This window comes from Anomaloglossus baeobatrachus, chromosome 5 (genome assembly GCF_048569485.1).
Source record: "Anomaloglossus baeobatrachus isolate aAnoBae1 chromosome 5, aAnoBae1.hap1, whole genome shotgun sequence".
Taxonomy (NCBI): domain Eukaryota; kingdom Metazoa; phylum Chordata; class Amphibia; order Anura; family Aromobatidae; genus Anomaloglossus; species Anomaloglossus baeobatrachus.
In genome coordinates, this window is record NC_134357.1 from 285391109 (window position 1) to 285413789 (window position 22681).

At 42.7% G+C, this 22681-nt stretch overlaps 1 protein-coding gene across 3 annotated transcripts in view; it reads left to right on the forward strand.

Annotated features, from left to right (window-relative positions):
- The window catches only part of CA10 (carbonic anhydrase 10), a 441792-nt gene that overhangs the window by 19930 nt on the left and 399181 nt on the right, over window positions 1–22681 (forward strand). The gene's annotated exons all lie outside the window — the stretch shown is intronic.

The following is a 22681-nucleotide window of genomic DNA, read 5'->3' on the forward strand; positions in this document are numbered from 1 at the left end:
ATTCATGGCGTTTGGCAGAGGATGAATGCCTCTGCACATGATCCGGAGCATCCAAGGCTTCCGATCAAGCACACTAAACTGATGACGGGTGTAAGCTTCCCGGCTTCAGTGAAGTACAGAGCATATGACCGGAAGTGCTGAGGACTCCGGATCATGCCCAGTGCGCATCCGTCCTTTGCCGGATGCCATGAACAGTGAGTTATGTGTGGCGTCACTGCGTATTCATTTAGCATGTTATGATATGTAGCTTAAGGTGGTGTCCCACACAGCGACGGCGACAACGTCGTCGCTGCTACGTCACCATTTTCTGTGTTTTCAACGTCCCGTCGCTGTCACTGTGTGTGACATCCAGCAATGAGCTGGCCCCTGTTGTGAGGTCGCCGCTCGTTGCTGAATGTCCTGATTCATTTTTTGCTCGTCGCTCTCCCGCTGTGAAGCACACATCGCTGTGTATGACAGCGAGAGAGCGACGAATTGAAGTGAGCAGGGAGCAGGGAGATGGCTTCTGGCAGCCTGCAGTAAGCTGTAACCAAGGTAAACATCGGGTAACCAAGAAGCCCTTTCCTTGGTTACCCGATATTTACATTAATTACTAGCAACGCCGCTCTCACGCTGCCAGTGCCGGCTCCCTGCACACGTAGCTGGAGTGCACATCGGGTTAATTACCCGATGTGTACTCCGGCTCCGGCTACGTGAGTAGGGAGCCGGCACTGGCAGCGTGAGAGCACACTGCTTAGCGCTAGCTCCCTGCACACGTATCCGGAGCCAGAGTACACATCGGGTAATTAACCCGATGTGTACCCTGGCTAGGAGAGCAGGGAGCCAGCACTAAGCGTGTGCGCTGGTAACCAAGGTAAATATCGGGTAATGGTTACCCGATATTTACCTAAGTTACCAAGTGCAGCATGGCTTCCACAGCGACGTGTGTCGTTATGATCGCTGCTGCATCTACTGTGTTTGACAGCTAAGCAGCGATCATAACAGTGACTAAATAGGTCACTGTTGCGTCACAGAAAATGGTGACGTAACAGCGATGTCGCTGTCGCTATGTGTGAACCCATTACTCACAGCAAGTTGGGCTGCAGTGTGTACATCGCCCTGGCCAAAAGCTAATGCTCTACCAGGATACAGCTAAACCCCCACTAATGTGGAAGCATCACAGGTGCAGGAGAAGCAGATCACACACACACACCTCCATAGAATGGAGGGGAGGCAAATGCTAGATGATAAAACTGCACACTAGTGGCTTGCATAGAGCGCTGTTCACATGCAGATGGCACAGTCACAAACCCACAGCCTATTAGGTGACGCCCTTCAATTAGATCAGGTGGGCTGCCAAGCCGTACCCCACTGTGTATAATGCACGGAGAGACACTCTACAATTCAAGGCCCAACAGAAAGGGGCCTGGCTGTATCCTGTACAAACAAAAAAATATGAGGTTTTTGTTGGTATTTATGGCCATAAAACGTAAGCCTACACCCTCGACACGGGACCTCATGTCTGTAGGTCCCTACACTAAATATAAAAATAGCAAGAAAAAGAGGACAATGTCCTCCAAAAATTAAGTATTACTCACAGCAAGTTGGGCTGCAGTGTGTACATCGCCCTGGCCAAAAGCTAATGCTCTACCAGGATACAGCTAAACCCCCACTAATGTGGAAGCATCACAGGTGCAGGAGAAGCAGATCACACACACACACCTCCATAGAATGGAGGGGAGGCGAATGCTAGATGATAAAACTGCACACTAGTGGCTTGCATAGAGCGCTGTTCACATGCAGATGGCACAGTCACAAACCGGCAGCCTATCAGGTGACGCCCTTCTATTAGATCAGGCGGGCTGCCAAGCCGTACCCCACTGTGTATCATGCACGGACAGACACTCTACAATGCAAGGCCCAACAGAAAAGGGCCTGGCTGTATCCTGTACAAACAAAAAAATATGAGGTTTTTGTTGGTATTTATGGCCATAAAACGTAAGCCTACACCCTCATGACGGGACCTCATGTCTGTAGGTCCCTACACTAAATATAAAAATAGCAACAAAAAGAGGACAATGTCCTCCAAAAGTTAAGTATTACTTAGAGCAAGATGGGCTGCAGTGTGTACATCGCCCTGGCCAAAAACTAGTACTCTAGCAGGATACAGCTAAACCCCCACTAAACTGGAAGCGTCACAGGTGCAGGAGGAGCAAATCACACACACACCTCTGTGAGTAATACTTAATTTTTGGAGGACATTGTCCTCTTTTTGTTGCTATTTTTATATTTAGTGTAGGGACCTACAGACATGAGGTCCCATGACGAGGGTGTAGGCTTACGTTTTATGGCCATAAATACCAACAAAAACCTCATATTTTTTTGTTTGTACAGGATACAGCCAGGCCCCTTTCCGTTGGGCCTTGCATTGTAGAGTGTCTGTCCGTGCATGATACACAGTGGGGTACGGCTTGGCAGCCCGCCTGATCTAATAGAAGGGCATCACCTAATAGGCTGCGGGTTTGGGACTGTGACATCTGCATGTGAACAGCGCTCTATGCAAGCCACTAGTGTGCAGTTTTATCATCTAGCATTCGCCTCCCCTCCATTTTTTGGAGGTGTGTGTGTGTGATCGGCTTCTCCTGCACCTGTGATGCTTCCACATTAGTGGGGGTTTAGCTGTATTCTGGTAGAGCATTAGCTTTTGGCCTGGGCGATGTACACACTGCAGCCCAACTTGCTGTGAGTAATACTTAATTTTTGGAGGACATTGTCCTCTTTTTCTTGCTATTTTTATATTTAGTGTAGGGACCTATAGACATGAGGTCCCGAGACGAGGGTGTAGGCTTACGTTTTATGGCCATAAATACCAACAAAAACCTCTTTTTTTTTGTTTGTACAGGAAACAGCCAGGCCCCTTTCTGTTGGGCCTTGCACTGTAGAGTGTCTGTGCGTGCATGATACACAGTGGGGTACGGCTTGGCAGCCCGCCTGATCTAATAGAAGGGCGTCACCTAATAGGCTGCGGGTTTGTGACTGTGCCATCTGCATGTGAACAGCGCTCTATGCAAGCCACTAGTGTGCAGTTTTATCATCTAGCATTCGCCTCCCCTCCGTTCTATGGAGGTGTGTGTGTGATCTGCTTCTCCTGCACCTGTGATGCTTCCACATTAGTGGGGATTTAGCTGTATCCTGGTAGAGCATTAGCTTTTGGCCAGGGCGATGTACACACTGCAGCCCAACTTGCTGTGAGTAATACTTAATTTTTGGGGGACATTGTCCTCTTTTTGTTGCTATTTTTATATGTGTGAACCTAGTGACTCGCCCACCCCAGGGCTATGGGACACCCGGTGCCGGGCCGGACTAGTCCGGGGGTCGTCAGTGGTGGCGGGGCCCGGCTCCGTGGCCCTGGTGGGTGTCAGTTTAAATATGGCTGATGACTTGGTGATGAATAAAGTTTGTGTTCGTGACGCCACCTGTGGTATGCGACTATTAAGCCGCCGCTGCTGTGTAAGGCCTCCGGGGTGATGATATGGCAGCAATGATGGTACTGCTCCCCACAGGTGGAGCAATGCCCCGGGGCACACTGTTGGTGCTCGTGAGAGTCTATGGTGTAATGGAAGGCTAAGCAGATAAAATAACAGAGACCACTCCAAGGGTGCAGTTTCAAGTTCTTTACTCACACGTCCTGGTATGCGCACACTGGTGCCCTCAGACGACTGGAACCCACTGTCAGGGACCTCCGCCGTTTCTGGGTGATTCTTGGAGTAAAAACCGGTACCCTTCTCTCTAAGGTGTCTCTATCTTCAGCTGTCTTCCTAAGCCTAGCTCTTTTAGGATGAACCTGCTCGGCCTCCACTACAGCCTCCAGGCTGGGGGGTCACCTGTCGGATGATTATCCCCTTTCTAGAGGTTCTGCTGTGGGCTGTGGCCCGGGGAGTTTACAACTTTCCCGGGGCCTCGGTTTTTACTGTTTGGAGATAATTTTGCACTCCTCCGGTTTCTAGGGACCGTCCCCTGTTGCAGCTTGATCCCTCCACCGATGTTTCTGTGGAACAGGCCACCACAGCTCTACAGCTATCCGTGGCCCTGGAATCCCTTCTTCTCTCTGCTTGGTGTCACCTGGACCCTCTGAGTCCCAGGATCTTCACCAGGAAGCGTCTCTTTCTTCTTCTCAGCTCCTGACTGACTTGGAGCTCTCTTTCCTTCTCTCCTCCTTGCCTGCCTCCTGCAGACCTCCTCCTCCTTCCCCACTCTCTCTTCTTCTTCTGTTGCTTTCTCTGTGCGGACACTCTGAGCTCACAGAGCTCCTTTCTCTTTCACAGCTACATGCTGTCTCCTCACTCTCTCACTCTCTGAGGTAAACTGAAACTAACTTGACCTTCCTTTCTCTGACTGCTCTCTGGTGGCTCCTCCCACCTCCCCAGTTGCTAATCTGTACCCTATAGGAGCAGGGATGGGTCTTACGGCCCCTCCCAGCATGCAGCATGGGAGGGTAACTGCCACTGTCCCTGGTCCCAGTATGTACCTAACAATGGGTGTTGTGTAGATTTACCAGGGGACCGGTGTTCACTCCTTTCCTCACCCAGAATGGGGCATCACACCACTGGATGGGGTGCAATGTCCTGTGGCGACGGAAGCCTCAGGGGCGCCACACTAGCGTAATTCTCCAAATAAAAAAACAACATATAGAAATGTCTATGGCCACGGGTACACGTTGAGTATTTGGGGAGGGTTTTTTTTACCTCAGTATTTGTAACCCAATCCAGAAGTGGAACAATCAGAGGAAATGTATAATAGAAATACGGGCACTGCTTCTATATTTTTCACCCACTCCTGGTTATGGCTTACAAATACTGAGGTAAAAAAAACTCACCAAATACTCAGCGTGTGCACGTGGCCTAAAGAAGGGGAAAAAAGACACCAAAAAAGCACAGTTCAACAGCATTTTAACCCTTTTCTGGTACCATGAATAAAAATTACTAGCTGTACTATTTTGCATTGGGTCAGATTGACCCCCCATGGTAGTAGATAAGGGTTAAACCCACAGTGGGCATGAGTTTTCATGAAATCACATCCACTTTGCTTGAACTGTTAAATACAGCAGATTTTCTACAGAAAATGTTTTTGAAAAAGGTTGTGTTTATGTTACATGGGAACATAGCTTAAGGCATCTATAAAAATATATTAATTAACTTCATTGGCACCCCACTATTTACTGTGCTATTGCCATAACTATAACTATCCACAACTATTTTGGAATAATTTTGAACATATTGTTTCATACTTTATTTGACTTGTTTTGATGAGTGCAATTGGGTCATAATAATTTTTAATGATATAATAAGCAGTCACAGCTACATTGTAAATTGGAGCATGTTAAACATCCCCGGCTCCATCTGTCGATCTCTCTATAGCCTATAGTCGATGTGACACGGCGTTTCTCTGTAGGATGACAGGTACAGAGATTGGCTCAGGAAATCCAATTCTTTGCCTAAGGCTTATTGACCTAGCATCTTGGCATTTTTCACAGACAGTTCTTTCTACATCCTTAAAGAAATTGATTGAGACATGTCCATTTAGCTTAAAAATAGCTATCATGAACACATTCTTGTCACCACAAAATCCCCAACCACCATTAAAAATAAAAAACAATCTTCTGTAAACCAACAAGACATCGGAATCTGAAATTATTGCTGGTAGCTGTCTGGCTACTGGAGGAAACGTGCTAGGCTATTGCAGTGCAGCAAAAATGGAAAAGTTTTAAAGGTTTTGTGGGTGGTTCAGAGCATGCACCAAGAAAAAATTGGACATGTGCCCTTCTTTATATACTATATGTCCATGACTAAAGATAAGTCAGACAAGTTTTGCCTACTCTAAAGTAGACAACCCAGATCATCAGTATATTCAAACAGGAATTTTCATCAATTTTTAACAGATAAAATCACCAAACATGGATATGACTCAGTTAAAGAGCTAACCTAAATTCTCCATTTATAATTTTTGACTACAGCCAATCACTAGGCTCAGAGTGTTACGCACCTGTCCCAGGTGGGCTGAGCTCCGCTCCCTTCCCCTATGGTTGCCCCCCTTTCCTGAAATCCATGTACGGTTTTACACGGGGGCAGACAAATCATTAGTGCAAGGGCCCCAGAGGTAAGGAGCCATATTTACCTCCACTGTCTGTGGAAATGTGTATATTGACGAGTTATTGGACTGCAAAGAGTCTATTTACCATTTTTGCACAGGAAGCTTTTTTCATCCGTATCCACTAGTGGTTTCACAAGTTGTCCGGTGTTTCTCAACTCCATAGGCCTCTTGAGGCCCTATTTAAATGCACACCTGTGTCTTACCACTGCAACTCTTATGTCCAGTTTTTGCATACCTTCAGCCCTGCTGGTTACCCCTCTGCTTCCCACCTTCTCGTTAACTCGCTGGTGACGGTAAGCATCATGAACTGCTATTAAACTCTGTTTATACTTTGCATTCATCTTCATAAAACTCCTATAGTTCTGCCTGACTCTACCTACTACCTTGAACCTGCCGTTTTGCTCTTTATTTGCCCTACTGGGTCTGAGGCTTCCAGGATGTCAAGTCCTCAGTATTCCACATGCCCTCCAGCAACCTGCGCCAACACCTTGGGTCCTAGTTTCCACCCTGACCTGCGTCTTTGTGAATCTACCTCACCAGGTGAGCCTAATACAGAGGCTTGCAATGTCTACATCAGAAGACCTGATAAACCATGTTTTTCACAACACGCGGCCATGAACACTGTTGTCATGACAGTTGCAGCCTGTCAACAAAAACAAACGTAGCTGCAGAGAAGAGAGGTGTTGCTGTTGTGGGGGAAGTCAAGTAATGCTTTTTTTAATCAATTTCTAATATGAGCACACTAATTGACATTAAAAATTGTTAAATGAAAAACTCCTGTAAAATGCCCTACAGTGTGGATGACACCTCCAGTTTTGGTCTCCATGAGGTCTAGATTGTTGACCACACTATGTATTATTTAATTCTGTTGTTCAAGGGCAGGCAACATCAGATTTTAAGTATGGGGAAGGCATTACTTAAAGCTCATAGGCCCCAATGCAAAATCTGTAATGGGCCCCATTGCTTACTATGTGCTTTTTATAATACTGGTATCTTCTCTTGTGACCGAGGGACCTTTGAGGTCCTTTAGGTCCTAAGGCTCGGAGAAATCGCAGTTTTTTCTCTCCTTATTGGTAAACTCCTGATTTTGCTGGTAATATATCTGGAGTTTGGAATGCACATAATACATAGATATTTTTGTTATTCCGTATGTAGAAACACAGCGACCCCCAGAGGTCACAGTCCATGGGATCAAAGCTTGGGGACCGCAAAAAAGGAAAAAGCGTCTTAAAATTAATATTAAAATAATTTCTTTGTAATGTAATATTTTTTCCTCTTCAAGTTTTCGACATAGAATTCCTTATTACTTCTTGGCCTTTCTACCTTCACAAATGTGTTCTATCTGCCTTCGTTTTTTCTGACTACCTTCAATTTTGCTGCTGCTTGGATATATTACATCTTCCTACATTTCATTGCTTGGAACTTGGATGTATGCTCACATTCTTCATAGTATAAAGCTATTTCTCTGGTGTGAGATTAGGAAACATGTTGAATTTGACTGATACTGTAAAAATTCCACACAATAGACACCAACTTCATACTCTGAGTCTGATCCTTTATACTCATATTCCTCATAAATGACAATTGCCTGGATGACAGAAAAGTCTATTGCATTTCTAATAACATACTGGCCTTTCTGCTTGGATACTCAGTGGTTTCCAAACTTAGACAGCATTTTTACATTAATAACCATATAGAAACCAATATCATTACAAACGTTTTTAGAATTAATGTAGTTTCATTACAATAAGAGCAATTGATTGATTGAATTGGGCAACATAACCCTTCTTTCCCATAAAATGTTTTTACAGATAAAACCATGTGCCTAATGTTGTACACTTCCCTTTTGTGCTGTCAAAACAGCTCTGACTCTTCCAAGCATGAACTCCATAAGACCTTGGAAAGTGCCGTGTCTTATCTAGCGCTAAGACATTAATTGCAAGATGGCACCATTTCTTCCTAGTACATTTAACTGTATTATGACCTATGATGTACGATGTACCTTTTTATCATAGATTGTTAAGAAAAGTATGAGCCAGCTCCAGACCTGAGACTGCTTGATACATGGCAGCTGCCGGCATAGCAGGTATCTGTCTGTAATTACAGCATCCAAAGTTTTCTTTGATCTCTGTAGTTTAACCACCTAAATGCCACTGTCAATCTCTGATGGCTTGCCATTGCGGCCCAAGGCATGCTAAAGGCTCTTAAAACTGCCATCTTGGTTCTCCTGTGAAGCTCAAATTCAAGCTGAGCTTCAAAGAACAACTGCAATTACACTATATACTGCAATACTTTGGTTTTACAGTATAGAATATAAGCGATGAAACAATCGTAGGTTTAAGTGCCCTAAGGGAAATGGAAAAAAAATGTTTGAAAATAAATGAAAAATATATAAAAGTTTAAATCACTCCACTTTTGCACTTTCATACAGTCAGATCCAGAAATATTTGGACAGTGAACGAACCTTTGTGATTTGGCCTCTATAGGCCATTATTTTTCATTTAAAATGAAACAACTAAGATGCAATTGAGGTGTAGGCTTTCAGCTTTAATTAAAAGGGTTGAAGAAAAATAGACTCTGAAACATTTAGGAATTTCAACCATTTTTCTACAAAGCTTCTTCATTTCAGGGGCTTAAAAGTAATTGGACAAAGTATCTTTACCATAAATAAAATGTTAAACTTTAATACTTTGTAGAGAATCCTTTGCAGACAATGACCACCTGAGGTCTAAAAGCCATGGACGTTACCGAATGTTGGGTTTCCTCCTTTGTGGTACTTTGCCAGGCCTTTACTACTGCTGACTTCAGTTGTGCTTGTTTGTAGGTCTGTCTGCCTTAAGTTTTATCTTAAGCATGTGAAATGCAGCTAGATGGAGTTGAGATCTGATGATTGACTTGGCCATTTCAAAATATTCCACTCCTGGGCTGCTTTCACAGTATTATTTTAAATAATTTTCTTTCTGTACTGTGAAACACAGTTGCAATTAGTCTTGCTGCATTTGGTTGAATCTGAGCAGAAATTTGATCTCTGTACACTTCAGAATTCATCCAGTTGCTTCTGTCTTCAGTCACATTATCAATAAACACTAGTGACCTAGGGCCATTTCAAGCCATGCTATCACACTGCCTCCTCCACCATGCTTTACAGATAATTGGGTGTGCTTTGGCTCATGAACTGTTTCAAGCCTTCTCCATGCTTTCTTATTATTATTATTCTAAAAGTTCATTTTAGTTTTTTTCATTCCAAAGAATACTTTCCAGAACTGGACTGGCTTTTTTATATATTTTCTGGAAAAATCTAATCTGGTCTTTCTATTTTTAAGGCTGATTAAAGCCTTGCACCTTGTGGCGAATCCTCTGTATTTGCTCTCGTGTCATCTCTTTATGGTAGACTTCCTGGAGAGTGTTCTTCATTTAGGTGGATGCAGCGAAGGTGTTTCTCTCCACCATGGAAAAAATTCTGCAATCATCCACCACTGTTGTGTTATGTGAACATCCAAGCCATTTTGAGTTCCCATGCTCACCACTGCACTTGTTTGCTTTTTTGTTTTTTTGCAGAATGTACCAAACTGCTTATTTGGCCACTCCTAACATTTCTGCTACCTCTCTGATGGTTTTCATCTTTTTTTATCCTAATGATGGTCTGCTGCTCTTCCATTGAGAGCTCCTTTTGCCGCATGTTGTGGGTTCACACCAACAGCTTCCAAATGCAAATGCCACACCTGGAATCAGCTCCAGACCTTTTAACTGCTGAATTGATGATGGATTAATGTGTGAATAGTTCAAGCAGCCCGTTAAAGTGCATTTGAAACTCTTATACAATTAATTTTGGTCCTGTGTAATTGAAGCAGCTATATATTAAAGAGCTTAATTTCCTAAACCCTTACTCCAATTAGGATGTGAATTCCCTCAATTTAAGCTGATAGTCTTCACTTTAAACTCATATTGATTACTTAACTATATCTGGAATGTGTTTGAGTAAAGAGCTAAAATGCTAAAACTTGTGTCACTGTCCAAATATCTCTAGACCTAACTGTAAATAAAGAAATTCAAAAATCATATTTGATATTATTGGGTCTAGAAATGTCTGATCTCGAAAAATGTGAAAGTACAGAGAAATAAAAATGTTGCGAGTCCCGCAAAATGACAAAACAAACAATGGATATTTTTTTTCAGAAGTTCTAAATTTATTTTCACCACATAAAAAAAAATGCACCTTTGGCATTGCTATATCATACGGACATGGAGAATCTGGCATGTAATTTTTATTACAAAGTGAACACTATAAAAAGAAAACCCAAAAACCTATGGCAGAATTCCATTTTATTTTTGCCATTTCACTACACTTGATTTATCAGACTTTTTTCATTGCTCCATGGTCCAGTTATAATGGTCAAGTGCCCATTTGTCACATATATTGCACACTGTGATTAATGAATGTAATGTGGTACTAATTTAAAGGTAGGGTGTCACGTTTTTTTTTTTTTGTATTAATAATAGTGATTATAGAATCAAGTATTTTTAATACAAAATTAAATTAATTGTTTATTTAGTTTTCATTTTATTCTATTTTTACTGCAAAACTGGGGGCTGCCATCTTGGAGTAACAATGGTTACTCACCTCAAAAATGGCAGCACCCAGTGCATTGGATCTGATAAACGGACTGCGACCCTATACTTAACACTGAGACTGCTTCTGCTGTGAGCTGGACACACAGCCTGGGCTGTCCAGAGCACAGCAGAGGAAGGAGATCACTGCTATCTGTATGTAGCTCACAGCGTATGCTGTGTGCTGCACTTTCCTCCTGTCACCTGCTCTGGCTGGGTTGAGTAACAGGGCTGGGCAGCGGTGATTGCACCGCAACTGATCCTGGCGTGCTGCTCCCCACCCTGCCTCTTATTCTCCCTTCCCCGTGTGTGCTCACCTAGGGCCTCTGCTCCTAGCAGCTCCTTGCTGCTCTGTGCTGTGATTGTTGACTGGAGCAACAGATGCTAGGCTGACAGGACAGGCCGCTGGAGCGGAGGTGTGAGGTGAGTGCATGCAGCTGGGAGCAGTGATCACGGTGTGACATCTGTAGTGCAGTGCCACTCAGGCTGCAGATCACCCATCCTCGCTGCATGTCACCTTGGATCTCTGATCCCAGCTGGCTGTAAAGTATATGAGAACATGGAACACATTGGGACATTGCATACAGTGGGACATGGCATACAGTGGGACACGGCATACAGTGGGACGCGACATACAGTGAAATGCGGGATACAGTGGGATGTGGTATACAGTGGGGCATGGGATACAGTGGGGCACTATGCCAGCTATCCTTAGTGACACCTATACATAATAGGATTACTTTGCGGTCACCAACAAAATGGCTCTGCACTGTGAGTCTAACCTTCATTCTCTCTTATCCTTTTGGAAACACCCAGATTGGGAGGATGAGGCGTGACATCACACACATGAGAGCAGATTCTGCCCTCTTTTACTGCAGTTATAATGGGAGCTAGTTCTACAGTAGTTCTACTGTTTCAGAAGCTGGTCCCCCTAGTGTTTAAGAGTGGCAAATATCAAACTTTAAAACTTTTTTTTATATTTTGCTCAATTAAAAACAAATTATAATATTTAAACAAACATTAAAACATTAATACTTTACATTTTTTCAGTTATTGATTTTTTTTTTTTTGACGCCTTCCCTTTAACATTTTTTGATCAAAAAGCATGAAAGCTATCCAACCACACGAAAATGCATTTTTATAGTACATGGTCCCTATTTTTTTAACTTTTCACCTCTCTTTAAGCCTAGACTGGTCTAAAATTTAATGGAGAAGACATATAAGCTAAGGCCGGTTTCTAATTAAACATTTTGGTAAAGATGGGGTCGTTTATGCGCTTTTAGCAGTGGACAGGTCTCACCACAGAAAATTATTTGATACACTGTTGTCTTACAACTGTCTTTAATAGGCAACTTTAATTTTTCCAGTAAAGATGTCCTATAGAAGCTCTTTTGTGGGATTTGTTGGAATGAGCAAGCATTTGCTCCTCACATACACTAATGAGTCTTGAAGGCACATGACTTTAGTTGGTTCACCGTCAGTCCTTCTTTTGATCTCTCTGTAGGTACTAACGCCTACATACTGTGAATACATCCAGCCAGCCTGACATTTTGAATTTGCTCTGACCCACTAATATCTCATATCCTTATTTTTCTTGCTTGGAATATACCAACTTCAAAACCTGACTGGCTACTTGCTGCTTACTTTAACACACCCCTTAACAGGTGCAATTATAATAAGGTTATGTTATTCATTTCACCTGTCAAAATGTAAAATGTTATGGCTGATCAGTGTAAATTAAACACTTGAGCTTTCAAGATTAAACTAATGGTCAGGCTTGTGAGAAGGACAGGCATGTGAACATTACCCCAGTACTGTAAAATGAAAGGTTACATTTATAGAGGATGTCTCTTGATTGAATATAACTTTTGTCCATATATATATATATATATATATATATATATATATATATATATATATATATATATATTATTAGTCCCTATGGATTTCATAACCTAGGGCTCCTTACTCACAATACAATTCTTTGAGCTAGAATAGAGTTGCTTTGTTTGTGGCTGCTGCTTTGGTGGAATAAAGTCACACATCTAATAAATGGATGGCAATTCATCTGTCAAGAATTCCCCCGGCAAATTCAGCCATTCAATTGATCAACGATTCCTCATTCCAGAAAAGTGTTTTCTCTAATAAGACAACCGCTTTGTAGGGTTGCCTTGGATAAGACTATTGATGATCTATCTTAGAAATAGGTTAACAGTATCAGATCAGTTGGTGTCGGACAGCTAGCACTCCCACAAATCAGCTGGTATCAACTCTGCTGGTGGACGGATGTAAACTAAGAGAATAGGAACTGATATATGGTCCTCGGTAGTAGCAACTCCATAGAGATGTGCAGTTTAACTTTATTCAATGTCTATATCTTACTACCAATCGGATCTGGCACCAGATCAGTGTCATCTAATATTGATTACCAATTTTTAGGATAGATCATCAATACAGACAACACCGTTAATGACTTATTGTTTTTTCTATGCTTTCTTTATGTATAGTAAAACTTCTTTCCTATATTATGTACCAGACTCATCTTACCTGTCAGAAAACATGTAATACTATAAGCAGCTATTAGCTGTCATCAAACCCATGGGGTTGCTATTAAACTTGACAATCAACCCTTTACTTATGATGGAAAGTGAATCAAACACACTGGCTTTAACCTCTTCATGACCTTTGACGCATATTTATGTCTCTGCAGTGAATGCGGGCTTGCACACCGAGCCTGCATCTTTCTCTGCACATGACAGCTGATCTGATTATGAGCCTCTTGCAGTCGATCAGTTAAATCCCTCTGTCAATCTCTGACTGTGGGATTTAAGATGCGCGTGTGGAGAGAGTCGTTTCCCACTCATATAGATGGGGCACCAATGGCTTCTCATGACAGCTAGGGGTCAGCTGATAACCCTGGTCTGTCATGACAATGATGCACTGCTCTGTATAGGACAAGCGATTGGATGATTGCAGCTTCAACTCCTCTAGCAAAACTGGTAAATAGAACAAAAAAGGAAAAAAAAAATTTAAAAATATGAAAAAAATAAAAAAACACAAGTTCAAATCCCCCCCCCTTTGCCCCATTGAAAATAAAACAATATAAACAATTAAGAAATTTACATATTTGGTATTTCTGCTTTCAGAAATGTACGATCTATTAAAATATACAATAAATTAATCCAATCAGCAAACAACATAATGAAAAAAAAATCCAGAATTAAAAAATTTGCCATTACACAGCTGCAAATCCTGAAAAATGAAAATGTTACAGTTCTCTGAAAATGGAGCAACTTTTTACAAACTTCTAAAAAAAACTTCCAAAACTGTACATGTTTAGCATCTACATGCTCTAACTGACTTAGAAAATCATACTCCATGGTCAGTTTAACCATACAGGGAACATGGTAAATAAAAAAAAAAAAAATCAATTGTGGAATTGCACTTTTTTTGCAATTTCACCGCACTTGGAATTGTTTTCCTATTTTACAGTGTAGTATATAATAAAACTAAATTGCTTCTTTCAAAAGTATAACTTGACCTGCACAAAACAAGCTCTCATACTGCTTCATTTACATAAAAATAAAAAAAAGTTATGGGTCTTGGAAGAAGGGAGGAAAAGTGAAAAAAAAAATAAAATAGCATGGTATTGAAAGGGCTAAAACTGTCTTCCTGTTGTTATTTAAAAAATCAGGACTGAATCAAAATTCATTGACAGCCTATCTACATGTAGACCATAATCTATCATGTTTCCACTACAGACCAACTATATATCCAAATTTACATTTGCTGATTGTCTGCTGTTCTTTAGGTCAAATCATATTTTAGTATCAGTTTTTTGTAAGCCAGTCAGTAATGTTCATAAAGCTGTCATAAACCCTATCTACAGTATATGAAGTGAAAATGGCCAAATTGTGCTCAAAGCATCAATATTTTGTGAGGCTACTGTTATTTTCAGGCGCTGTCTTAACTCTCTCGGGAATGGAGTTCACTAGAGTTTCACAGGAGCCACTAGAATCTTCTTGCACGCCTTCATGATAAGATTACGGAGCTGGTGGATGTAAGAGACCTTGTGCTCCTTCACCCTCTGTTTGAAGATGCTCCAATGTTGTGCAATAGGGTTTAAGTGTTGTCCTATGCTTGGCCAGTCCACCAGCTACACCCTCTGTTTTTTAGCCAGGCAGTAGTTGTCTTGGAGGTATGTTTGGGATCATTATCATGTTGAAATATTGCCCTGCAGCCCAGTATCCAATGAGAGGGGATTATGCCGTGCTTCAGTTTGTCACAGTACATGTTGGCATTCATCAGACTATAGGACATGGTTCCCGTAATCCATGTTCTTAGTCTTCTTGTCTTCAGCAAACTGTGGGTTTTCTTGTGCATTATCTTTAAAAGAGGCTTCCTTCTGGGATGACAGCCACGTAGACCAATTTGGCGCAGTGTGTGACATATGGTCTGAGCAATAACAGGCTGACCCCCCCCCCCATCCCTTTAAACTCTGTAGCAATGCTGGAAGCATACATATGTCTATTTGGAAAAGACAACCTCTGGATATGAAGATGAGCACGTGCACTCAGTTTCTTTGATGGACTATGGCAAGGCCTGTTCTGAGTGGAACCTGTCTTGTTAAACTGCCGTATGGTCTTGGCCACCGTGCTGCATCTCAGTTTAATGTGTTGACATTCTTCTTAGAGCTTAGGCCATCTTTATGCTATGTTGAACTTCCAGTGACCAGAATGAGAGAGTGTGTGAGTGATAACACCAAATTTAGCACACCTACTCCCGATTCACACCTGAGACCTTGTAACACTAATGGGTCACATTACACTAGAGAGGGAAAATGGCTAATTGGGCACAAATTCACCAATTTAACTTAGGGGTGTCCTCACTTTGTTGCCAGTGGTTTAGACATTAATTGCTGTGTGTTGTGTTATTTATAGGGCACGCCAAATGTACACAGTTATACAAGATGCACACTGACTACTTTATATTGTATGAAACTATCATACCTTCAGTATCGTTTCATGAAAATATATAATAATTAGTGATGAGCGAGTATGCTTGTTACTACTCGGTACTCGCACGAGTATCACTGTACTCGGGCTACTCGGCGGGTACCGAGTAATTTCGCGATACTCGTGCTTTACTCGTGGTCTTCATTTCTGCATGTTGGCGCTCTTTTGAGAGCCAGCCCTCATGCAGGGATTGGATGGCAGACCACTGCAATGCCACAGCCCTGTTAGTTGTGGAATTGCAGTGATTGGCCGGCCTGCACAGCGTGACCGAGCCTTTATACCGGCCGGCGCGCTGTGCTCTGTACACAGCCATCTCATATTCCCTGCTTTCCACGCCCACAGGCGCCTATGATTGGTTGCAGTGAGACACGTCCCCACGCTGAGTGACAGGTGTCACACTGCACCCAATCACAGCAGCCGGTGGGCGTGTCTATACTGTGCAGTAAAATAAATAAATAAATAATTAAAAAAAACCGGCGTGCGGTCCCCCCAATTTTAATACCAGCCAGATAAAGCCAAACGGCTGAAGGCTGGTATTCTCAGGATGGGGAGCTCCACGTTATGGGGAGCCCCCCACCCTAACAATAACAGTCAGCAGCCGCCCAGAATTGCCGCATACATTATATGCGACAGTTCTGGGACTGTACCCGGCTCTTCCCGATTTACCCTGGTGCGTTGGCAAATCGGGGTAATAAGGAGTTATTGACAGCCCATAGCTGCCAATAAGTCCTAGATTAATCATGTCAGGCGTCTATGAGACACCCTCCATGATTAATCTGTAAATTACAGTAAATAAACACACACACATGAAAAAATCCTTTATTAGAAATAAAAAACAATAACAAAGTCCCTCATCACCAATTTATTACCCACAACAAAGCCCTCCATGTCCGGTGTAATCCACGGTCCTCCAGCGTCGCGTCCAGCTCTGCTGCATGCAGGTGACAGGAGCTGCAGAATACACCGCCGCTCCGGTCACCTCCACGCAGCTAATGAGGTGAGTATAGCGATCAGCTGCTGTCACTGAGGTTACCTGGATCCAGCGGTGGCCGCGGGTAACCTCAGTGACAGCAGCTGATCGCGCTACTCACCGCCGCTCCGGTCAGCTTCACACAGCAACTGAGGTGAGAAGCGCGATCAGCTGCTGTCAGTCAGGTAACTCCCGGCCACCGCTGGATCCAGCGGTGGCCGCGATTAACCTCAGTGACAGCGCAGCTGATCGCTATACTCTCCTCAGTTGGTGCATGGAGCTGACCGGAGCGGCGGTGAGTAGCGCGATCAGCTGAGCTGTCACTGAGGTTACCCGCGGCCACCGCTGCATCCACCGCTGGATCCAGGTAACCTCAGTGACAGCTCAGCTGATCGCTATACTCACCTCATTAGCTGCGTGGAGGTGACCGGAGCGGCGGTGTATTCTGCAGCTCCTGTCACCTGCATGCAGCAGAGCTGGACGCGACGCTGGAGGACCGTGGATTACACCGGACATGGAGGGTTTGTCGGGGTTAATAAATTGGTAATGAGGGACTTTGTTATTGTTTTTTATTTCTAATAAAGGATTTTTCGTGTGTGTGTGTTTTTTAACTGTAATTTACAGATTAATCATGGAAGGAATCTCGGGGAGACGCCTGACATGATTAATCTAGGACTTATTGGCAGCTATGGGCTGCCAATAACTCCTTATTACCCCGATTTGCCAACGCACCAGGGTAAATCGGGAAGAGTCGGGTACAGCCCCAGAACTGTCGCATATAATGTATGCGGCAATTCTGGGCGGCTGCTGACTGATATTGTTAGGGTGGGGGGCTCCCCATAATGTGGCGCTCCCCATCCTGAGAATACCAGCCTTCAGCCGTATGGCTTTATCTGGCTGGTATTAAAATTGGGGGGGACCGCACGCCGTTTTTTTTAATTATTTAATTATTTATTTCACTGCACAGTATACACACACACCGGCTGCTGTGATTGGGTGCAGTGTGACACCTGTCACTCAGAGTGGGGGCGTGTCTCACTGCAACCAATCATAGGCGCCGAAAAGCAGGAAAGCAGAGAATACGAGATTGATTAATGAGCGGCCGGCTTTTTCAAAAGAGGAAAAGCCGCAGGAGCAGTGTGAATGCCGTGCAGTGCCGCAGCAGTGATCGGCAAACGGTGAGTAAGAGAGAGGGGGGAGAATGACCGACAGACTGTGAGAGGGGGACAGACAAGACAGAGAGAGACCGACAGAGCAAGACCGACCGACGGGAGATAGAATGAAAAAAAAAAATGACCGACATCACTAGTAAAAAGCACAAAACGTGCGTTTTGGACATCGGAGTGCCACACAATGTTTATGTAAAATCTTTCATGTATTAATCTCAAAAAGTAACATACACCAGCTCTATCTCACTATTGTGTATGTGCCCTTAACATTTCCGCCATGAAAATTCATTTTGGGGTCATTTTGCAAGGTTTTCTGGTGAGTCCGTAAAAATGGCATAAAACGCGGACAAAATTGTTCACAGCTGTGACTTTTGAGTGATAAATGCTTCAAGGGGTCTTCCCCATGCTGTTGCCATGTCATTTGAGCACTCTTCTGAGACTTTTGTGACATTTTTAGGGTTTCTACATGCTGCCGGGGGGTCATTTCACAAAAATACTCGGGTCTCCCATAGGATAACATTGGGCTCGTTGCTCGGGCCGAGTACACGAGTATCTTGGGATGCTCGGCCCGAGCCTCGAGCACCCGAGCTTTTTAGTACTCGCTCATCACTAATAATAATACATTGACAAAAATGTGAAGGGTGTACTGACATTTGACTAATTTAATATTAGAAAACACATAAATAATAAACTTTATTCAAGCTTACACAATTAAAGAGAATATAACATTTCATACTAAATTCGTTATTAAAATGTCACACAGATGCTTGTCATTGGAAACTGGAGTATATTTATATTAAATAATTAGAATCCAAAAAATGTTCCAATGCATTCTTGGATGATTTTGGAATTATAATTAAGCCAGTTTTGACAAGATTCATTTTTTTAGTATTCTCTATCCTCTTCATTCTTATTAAAACATGATCATGATTGTGTATACACATATTCAGATTATCTACTCTACTTCATTACCTACAGTACATTTCTATGACTTGCTAGTCAGATTTTTGAGTAATGGGTGAAGATTTAAATATTTTATTCTAAAGCAATTTATTTTTAAAGTTTTGTTTTTTTCTGATGGAGTTCCACATTATTTAAGTCCAACACAGCTTACATAAAAGGGTATTCACATGAAAATAAGCAAGTTTGACTTACTCTTTCTATCTACTGTCATTCTCATACTATGAGAGTTTTTATATTATGAAGTATATAGCTTGTTGCCAAGGAAACTGATCATTAAAGATTTAGGAGTATTACATTCCAGGCTAAAGAGTTGACTCCTAAGATACTAGTCAACTTTCTTAAGTCTGGTAATTTTTATACAGCAGTTACCTGCTCACCTCACTCCAAGTTTTCCCCAGGTCCAGTTGCTGTTATTATTCCTACAAAATCACAATACTTGGGCTCCTACCATGGGCAGTTTTCAGAGCAGTTCTCCCATTCATTGTTCACTTCAGCCATGGGATAGTGATAACCATACAGACTTCGGAACAACCGCATTGGCATACTGAGTGTGTCATAGTAGAAGTAAAAACTAAAATAAAAAGAAGAAACTACTTGTTTGACTGCTTTTACAGTCAGTTCCTATAGGGCAGAGCTGTGATTTGGGACAATTGTTTAGAAACAGTACCTATAGGGAGGAATCCTGAGACACACCATCTGTCTGATCATTGGTTGACGTAGCTGCTCTCTCCCTCGCCCTGCAGTTCTGACTCCTCACATTGGTTGTTATGTCTAAACATAAATTTTTCACAATTTCTCTAAAAAAAATTAGTGAATGGAGAGTTGATTCTCATTATATAAAAATTAGAACAATTATAAGAACTAAGAGTAGTAAACCACCATTGAGAAGAAGACGACAATAATATGAACCCTGGAGAGTAGAGATAGATGAGCGAACCCAAGGTCCAGTATTCAGTGTTCACATCGAACACAGACTTTAAAAAAACAACAACAGAGTTCGAGTTCGGAGTTCAGGTGCATTATGTATGAAGACCACTCATGCGTGTATCACTGTGCTTGGGTACGCTCGGTGCTCAGCCCAGTGCGAGGCACTTGCAGTGATTAAATGGCTTGTACTGAGGGTAACAACAGCATGATCAGATGTAGTGTGCAACCAAAAAAATGGAAAAACCCCACCAACCTCCCCTACATGTGATCTGTTTATTGCTGGCTGCATGAGACCCAAACTGCCCAATTAATAACTTCCATTTGGGGTCAGGCCAAGTTCAGGTCCTGAATCTAATTTTATCTAAAGTCCAGCTGACCCCGCCAAACCGACCTGCTCATCTCTACTGGAGAGGTCACTTTATAGGAAACTTTGTGGGGGAAAAAATGTTCTATACAAATTCATGTAATGATGAAACTTGTGAAAGCAGTGGGATTTCTTACATAAGCTAGGTTAGCGTATACAATTAAACATGTTACTTTCGTCCAAACAAAAATGTATAAGATAAATTTTAGCTTAATAAAAACACCAGCACGAGCATGTAATATTGTCTCATGCAAACAACATATTTATCAGAAAAAAAAAAAAAAATCCAAAAAACAATACAAGAATATATGCTACACAGGTTTTTAACAGATAATTTTAGACAAAACATTTTGGTGTTTTGCATTGTTAAAATGCCCTGCAATTTTGACCTGTGAATCACACTTTTTGAGGCATGTATACTTGCTTCTATACATTGGTGTTAAGTATTCACACTATCACACATACCCACGTCCAGTGACCTATCTTTTGTAAACATGAATACCTTGGTATTAATCAAGAGACCAGAGGAATAGTATTATTTGCATTGGTCTACTGTTTATTTGCACCAAAGATGTATGTAATAGTGAACCTGTCACTTTATATAAATGTGCTGTGCAATTTCTAATCTAGAGCATGTTACTGGCAGAAGACACTTTGGGTCCGATTCTTCAAAGTTTTTGCAGCACAAATAAGGCATGAAAGCCTTGAAAACCCGCCAAATTTGTGCAAATTCTGCTTTTTTCACACCTCTTTGGATCAGCTCTGTCAAAATAGTTGGAACTTGGGAGGAGCTGGGGCAGGGCATGGCTGTGCTTCCCTGTCAAATTAATTATCTCTGTCCTCGTTTTCTTTGACTTTAGTATGATTTCTGCTTCAACGCATGGAGGGGAACTCCATTTAGTAGCGGCATCGAGTTAATATAGTAGTGTGCACCTCTTACTGAAGCTGGCACCATGTACTTTGACAAGACTGCCTTAGCAACAACTTAAACTACAATAAAGACCGGTTTACACGCAACGACATCGTTAACGAGATATCATTGGGGTCATGGAATTCGTGACGCACATCTGGTCTCATTAGCGATGTTGTTGCGTGTGACACGTACGAGCGACCATTAATAATCACAAATACTCACCATATCGTTGATTGTTGACACGTCGTTCATTTCCATAATATCATTGCTCGTTCAGGACGCAGGTTGTTTGTCATTCCTGAGGCAGCACACATTACTACGTGTGACACCCCAGGAATGACGAACAACAACATACCTGCGTCCTCCGGCAACGAGATGGGAGTGACGATCCAGCGCCTCCTCTCCGCCCCTCCGCTGCTGTTGTCCTGCATGGTGACGTCGCTGTGATGCCGAACAAACCGCCCCCTTAAACAAGAGGTTGTTTGGTGTTCACAGCGACGTCGTTTGTAAGGTAAGTATTGTGACGCGTCCTAGCGATATTGTGCGCCATGGGCAGCGATTTTGCCCGTGACGCACAAACGAACACAATTTTGGCCAGTTTATGATACCAGGTGAGGTGGCTTTAACTCTTTCACTGACTGAACTCTGTTTCTTATATGCAGTATATCTATCCTGGTAACTCTGCAGTATCATATGCTTTTCCTATTATAACTTTCTTTTCCCTCCCCTCCCCCCCACATCCATGTATTGGTGTTTATATACCTCCTTCCTTTGTGATGGACACAATCATTTTTGCTGCTAAGTCATATATTATGTCTTTTTATTTCTCTTTGATGAAATTTTCTTCCTTTTTTTTCCTCAGTTTTTTACATCTAAGCTGATTGCTTTATATTCTGTTTATTTAGCTCATTTGAGTAATTTTTGTAAATTATTGTTTATTTCAGTTGTCTGATGAAGGCCACCTAGTGGCTGAAACGTCACATGTTTAAGACTATTTTGATATAAATTATATGAAAATTAACCCTTCACAGTGCCTTGTACCTATTTGATTGACTTAAGCGGGCTTTACACGCTACGATTTCGCTACAGCGATCTCGTTGGGGTCACGGATTTTGTGACGCACATCTGGCCGCTGTAGCGATGTCGTAGCGTGTGACTCCTAGGAGCGATTTTGGATCGTTGCAAAAACGTCCAAAATCGCTCCTCGCTGACATGGGGGTCCGCTGCCAGTTATCGCTGCTGTCGCTTGGGCGAAGTTGCTCCTCATTCCTGCGACAGTGCACATCGCTACATGTGACGCCGCAGGAACGAGGATCATCTCCTTACCTGCCTCCGGCCATAATGCGGAAGGAAGGAGGTGGGCAGGATGTTACGTCCCGCTCATCTCCGCCCCTCCACTTTCATTGGGCGGCCGCTTAGTGATGTCACTGTGACGCCAAACAGACCGCCCCCTTAGAAAGGAGGCGGTTCGCCGGTCACAGCGACGTTGAAGGACAGGTAAGTATGTGTGACGGGGGTGCCAGATTTTGTGCGCGACGGGCAGCGATATGCCCGTTTCGCACAAACGATGGGGGTGGGTCGCATGCTAGCGATATCGGGCCGGATATCGCAGCATGTAAAGCC